This window comes from Gallinula chloropus, assembly GCF_964237585.1.
Source record: "Gallinula chloropus genome assembly, chromosome: 30".
Lineage (NCBI taxonomy): Eukaryota > Metazoa > Chordata > Aves > Gruiformes > Rallidae > Gallinula > Gallinula chloropus.
The window spans coordinates 221141-227483 of NC_140115.1; the positions used below are offsets into that span (position 1 = coordinate 221141).

Below are 6343 nucleotides of genomic sequence, written 5' to 3' on the forward strand. Positions count from 1 at the left end.
ATGTCGTGCTGTACAGAAAGGTAGGGCCCCCCTCCAGGTAGCCAATAGCGTTTAGCCTATGATGTAAGCAGATGGAAGTGACATCATAAATCTAAGCTATATAATGCTGTTCCAGTCACCATTAAATGCCATTTGCTATCCACCACATTGGTGTCTGTGTGCTGATGGCCCAAGCATCCTGAGGGTGGTTGCCGTGCCATTCCTGAACCAGGTCGTATAAGGCACACAGGATGCAAGACACCCCCGGTTCAAGGCCAGCTGTCCTTTACAGCACCCTGGTACAGAGGCATGGGGAGCTAGGCATAGCCGGTGCAGAGGAATGGGATGGCAGACACACCTGCTACAGAAGCAAACTTTCTGTTACAACACCCCGATAAAGAGGCAGGCTTCTAAATTTGATATACCTGGTACATGGTCAGGCTGTCCATTACCACACACCCTGTACAGACACACAGGGTGTAAGAAATCCCATGATACAGAGACAGGCTGTCCTTTACAGCACCCTGGTTCAGAGGCAAGGGGTGCTAGACACACCCTGTACAGAGGCAGGCTGTCCATTATGAAAACAGTGGCAGCAAACCAGGTTGTCCATTGTGACACCCCTGGTACAGAGGCAGGCTGTCCATTGCCACATCCACAATACACAGGGATGCTCTCCATTATGACATCTCTGGTAGAGAGGCAGGTTGTCCTTTGTAGCTCCCTGGTACAGAGGCACAGGGTGTGAGACTACCCGGACAGAGGCAGGTTGTTCCTTGTGACATTCCCGGTACAGAGGCAGGCTGTCCATTGTGACATCCCCAGTACAGAGGCAGGCTGTTGATTGTGACATCCCCAGTACAGAGGCAGGCAGTCTATTCTGGCACCCCATGTACAGATGCACGGGGTTCAAGACATGCTTTCTCCACAGGGAGGCTGTCTGTTATGACACACCTGGTACAGAGGCAGGCTGTCCATTACGACACACCCCGTACAGACACATGGGGTGTAAGACACCCCCAGTTTAAGGGCAGGCATCCTTTACTGCACCACAGCACAGTGGCATGGGGTGCCAGACACACCTGGTGCAGAGGAATGGGGTGCCAGACACACCCGGTACAGAGGAAAGAGTTGCCAGATACCCCTGCTCCAGAGGCAAGTTTTCCATTACAACACCCCCGTTACAGAGGCAGGCTGCTAAATACAACACACCCCGTGCAGACACACAGGGTGCAAGAAACCCCCGTTACAGAGGCAGGCTGTCCTTTACAGCATGCAGAACAGAGGTAAATGATCAGTTATGCCATCCCCGGTAGAGAGGCAGGCTGTGTGTTAAAACACCCGCGGCACAGAGGAAGGCTTTTGATTACCACACCCCCCATACAGAGGCACCTGGTGCAAGACACCTCTGGTATAGAGGATGGTTATCCTTTATAGCACCCCGGTACAGAGGCATGGGGTGGGAGGCTCCACGGACAGAGGCAGGTTGTTGATTCTGACATCCCTGGTACAGAGGCAGGTTGTTCATTGTGACGTCCTGTGACGTACTGTGTCCCTCAACAAATGCCTGTATCAGTGGACTTATGTCTCAACATTGCTGAAATATTGCATTAAGATGCTTGTAAAGGGTTAAGGAAGACTTGCTAACAGGATGGCTTGAAGTGCCACAGTGGTGACCTCCCATAAACAATGCCTGGCTTGAAGGACTCTGCCTCACTGATAAAGAAGAAACACCAGTTGGGACGTAAGTTTGAGTCTAACACCATATTTTAAGTAAATTACACACTCAAGGACTGTGTGCTCTGTGGAAATAAAATTACTTCTTTGACAAGTTCCAGTCCCCCCCTCCTCCTTATCTGTTCATTAATTCCTTGCTTGTCTCTAATTGGTCACAAATGCAGGCAAAGCATTTCATTGTAACTAGTTCAAGCTCCCCCTTGTCCTTGAAGATACACAAAACCTGCTGAAACCCAACTTGTAGTTGGGATCAGAGTCAAGGGGTAACTGAGTCTGCGCAAAACAGCAGGTTACTTGCGGTGAGGAAGAGGAGCCATCTGACTTCATCCCCATGACCTTCCACGACCACCCCCAAACAGCAGTGCGCAGGCGCAGCTGGGAGTAGTTTATGGAAATCACGTCTTGGAACTCATTTTAATACAAAGTGGGACAGGTTATGAATATGTACAGGGGTATGAGGTCACCTAATGAATAAGTATCATTGAACTGTATATAACCAAGAAGAACTGCCACGTTAGTGTGCACGTCCGCAGTGGAGCAACCCCCCTGCACCCAGCGCTGAACCATGACAACCAGCAACTAATGGAACTCCCCACCTGACGTGAAGTCGATTCGGACTGATGGGATGTCTCAGCTCCGTGGTGGTAGATATTGCAATCTCTCTCTCTCTTTCTGTCTCTCTCTCCCTCCATCATTCTTTTATCTTTCTTTCCCCCTTTCTCCTGCATGCTTGTTGTTGGCCAAATAAAGTAACTTAAACTTTGACTCCATTTTGAATCTTAATTTTGTTCCCGAGAATTGTGAAGACCTGGTCATGATAAAGCACCTAATTGGACATCACTCAGGGGTTAAGCCCAGCTGCCCCAGCCACCCAGAGCAATCTGAGGTCGGTTGGAATGCAAGGGAGTTTAACCTCTGCCAAAGCAGTTTATCTGGGTGTGGATCCTGACAAATGTCCACCAAGAGCTCTCCAACAAAAGGTGCAAGGGCAACAGGTAGCCCACAAAACACCCCAAAACTAAACAGGTACTAAATAGAAGACCACTTCCTAGGGGAAAGCATCTGAGCAGGCCAGGCTCAGGACCTAGGAGATTGCAGAGAAGAACTGCATTGCCTTTGCAGAGGGGTAGGGATCATGTATTGGCCGTGTGCAGCACAGCACTGAGAAACCCACTGCAGCTCCCCTGTGTCTGCCAAGGGCAGGAGGAGGAAGTGGGGAATGAAGATGCCATGGGACATTCTCTGCCTCTTTGCATGAAGACCTCTGCAAGGAGAACAAGGCAGTGAGAACTTGGGTCACTCTTCACTCAGCAAAGTGTTCTTATTGGAGACCCAAGGACTGCCTCTCCCTGTTCTATCAGACATTGGGAAGGTCCTTTATGGGAGGTGCATTTCCTGCTGGCTGAGGGTGCCCCTGGCTGTATGGAGCTCTGATGTGAACTCTCCAGCTGTCAGTTTGTCCTTGCAGCAGAAGGTCTCTCTTTTCTTATCTATTGGATCTTTTCTGGATTGTGGTTTCCACTTCCCCCAGCTGCAGAGCAGAGCTTTGTAGATTTGTTTTTCCTGATTTTGTTTTTGTGAAATGCCCAAATGCTCACCTAAACACCTTCCTTTCACAGGGGGAAAGTCCCCTTCCCTTTCCTGTCTGGGGGTCCTGTCTCATGGGCAGACAAAGGAAGGTGATTGTCCTGACAGGTATGGTTTGATCCAGGGAAAGGAGTCTGCTGATCAGAAGGATTTCTCCCCAGCTGAGAGACGAAATTTCAGAGATGAGATCGTAGATTGATCCCCATGAGGGCTGAGACATCAGGAGGGAGCTTAGAAGAAATGGTCTTCTCCTGCTGAGCTGGGCTGGGCTCCTGGGAAGGAGGGAACTATGACAACTTGGCCGCTCTAACAAGAGACAGCTCTGCCCAAGAGCAGGTCCTCTGCCAAGCACACAGGGCTGGGGACACTGCCTGTAGGCACCAAGGGGAGACCTGTGAGGCTGAGAGAGCTGATGGATGCTGAGAGCTCACTGGAGGAGAAATCTCCACAGCATTCTCCCTGGTATGTCTGTGGGTGCAGGGCAATGAAGGCAATGAAGGTACCGTTCCTGGAAGGATCTCCTAAAGCTGGGACATGGGGCAGTGTGTGGGGTCTGTCAGGAGGACAGGTTCTCTATAGGAAAAGAAAGAGCTATATGGGAGGGATGCCCTTCTGCACCATCAGAGAGACAAGGCATGATCATTGTCTCCTCCTGGGCATGGTTGCAGTAGCGCTGCAGAAAGAAGCCGTGGATGGAAAGTGTGACACATGAAAGAATAGTGTATGGTCATCTCCCAATGAGGAGAAACCCCTGAATTCCTGTCTGTCCCTGTCCTTCCAGCCTTGGCTGGAAGTTTGGAGAATTTCTCACTGTTTCCCTTCCTGTCCTTGCTGCATTTATCCCACAGTTACTTAGTGCTCTGGGCACATGCACTCTTGGGGCTGGCCCTGAGGTGACCCTCACTTTGGGACCTCCATCTTTAGGACTGAGGATTTCCCTCCTACCAAAAATGGTAAGCTCAAGCCGGGGAGTAATCACAGAGCGTCCAGCACAAGGCAGCTGAGACCAGGGCTGATGGACAGAGCAGCTCTCCCCACTCTGCACACAGGGGAAGGTTTCACTGGCACTGCAGCAGCAATGTCAGGCAGTTCTGACAGAAGAAACACTCCTCAGTTGCAACCAGGAGAAAAATCAAAGCTCCACAGTTCTGCTCTGCCCTTGGGTGAAACTGGAGTGTCAGTGCTGAAAATCTCCTTCCTGTCCACAGGGCATTTAGTTTGAGATCACACCATCCTTCTATTTACTGACTGCTGCCAGGCAGGACTGAGTTCTTGAGAGCCCACAGCTGACCCTCCTCCCAGCAGTGGCACGCTCAACACAGCACAAAGCAGACCTCCCAAAAGGGACCTGACAAAAGTCTTCCTGAAACAGAGTCAATATGAGGGTAATGCCTAAGAATTGGAAGAGGTTTTCCTCAAGGAAGAGTTCCCTAACTTGTTATTGTGCCTTTTCCTCCTTGGACAGGTCTCCACACTGGATCCCAGCAGATGTCCAACAGCAGCTCCATCAGCCAGTTCCTCCTCCTGCCCTTTGCAGACACATGGGAGCTGCAGCTCCTGCACTTCTGGCTCTTCCTGGGCATCTACCTGGCTGCCCTCCTGGGCAATGGCCTCATCATCATCACCATAGCCTCTGACCACCACCTCCACACCCCCATGTACTTCTTCCTCCTCAATCTCGCTGTTACTGACCTTGGCTGCATCTCCACCACCATTCCCAAATCCATGGTCAATTCCTTGTGGGACACCAGGGCCATTTCCTACACAGGATGTGTGGTTCAACTCTTTTTCTTTTTCTTTTTAAACTTGATCTCGACAGAGGCCTCTCTTCTCACTGTCATGGCCTATGACCGCTACGTTGCCATCTGCCACCCCCTGCACTACGGGACCCTCCTGGGCAGCAGAGCTTGTGTCCACATGGCAGCAGCTGCCTGGGCCAGTGGGTTTCTCCATGCTGTGCTGCACACAGCCAGTACATTTTCAGTGCCCCTCTGCCATGGCAATGCTGTTGACCAGTTCTTCTGTGAAATCCCCCAGATCCTCAAGCTCTCCTGCTCAGATGCCTACCTCATGGAAATTGGACTCATTGTGGTCACTGCCGGTTTATTTTTTGGTTGTTTTTTTTCATTGTGGTGTCCTATGTGCAGATCTTCAGGGCTGTGCTGAGGATCCCCTCGCAGCAGGGACAGCACAAAGCCTTTTCCACCTGCCTCCCTCACCTGGCTGTGGTCTCCCTGTTTGTCAGCACTGCAGTTTTTGCCTACCTGAACCCCCCCTCCATCTCCTCCCTACTACTGGACCTGGTATTGGCATTTCTTTACTCGGTGGTTCCACCAGCAGTGAACCCCCTCATCTACAGCATGAGGAACCAGGAGCTCAAGGATGCCATGTGGAAACTGATGATTGGATGGTTCTCAGCAATAACCAACTGATCATCTTCTTCTGTGTTGATAAGTAACCTTTACATATATATGAATAAAAATGTTCTAGGAGAGAATCTCCTCTGAAAGCTGACCCCCTTCAAAGACTGCTTGGCCATAGCAGGCAGCTGAGGAGAGAGATTTCATTGGTATAAACTGCATCATGTTTAACTGCTGTTTGTTGTCAGAGAAATCTGACTGTGCCTGTGAGCACAGATGATGCCAGGAAAAGTGTTGGGAGTCCCAGGAGGCCAGGAAGGGAACTGGTGGGCTTGGGAAAGAGCAAGGTGTTGAATAAAGGGTTGGATCTCAAGAGACTGCTTTTCTTGCCTGTCCAGATCTCCTTAGGAGACCCGTATCCATCACATGATGCTGCTGTCACTTCTATCAACTGAGCCATGACAGAAAATACCCATGACTTGAAAAAATGTCCTCCATGGGAAATTCTTTTGAAATCTTCATCAGTAATGGTCTTACTAAAATCCAAGTAGTTGTAGAAGTGTTTCTTAATCACTTGAAGAGACATGCTTTTAAGGAATTTCTGTATATTTAATGATCCCATGGTGTATTTTCTTCTGAGACCAGAGATACCAAGGAGAGAGTGAAAAAACCTCTCCAGA

At 50.0% G+C, this 6343-nt stretch overlaps 1 pseudogene across 1 annotated transcript; it reads left to right on the top strand.

Annotated features, from left to right (window-relative positions):
• LOC311202392 (olfactory receptor 14A16-like) lies at positions 1-5735 on the top strand (annotated as a pseudogene). The gene is made up of 3 exons: positions 1-20; positions 4228-4256; positions 4841-5735. The product of its transcript is annotated as an olfactory receptor 14A16-like (transcript).
• Positions 5736-6343: the final 608 nt, after the last annotated feature.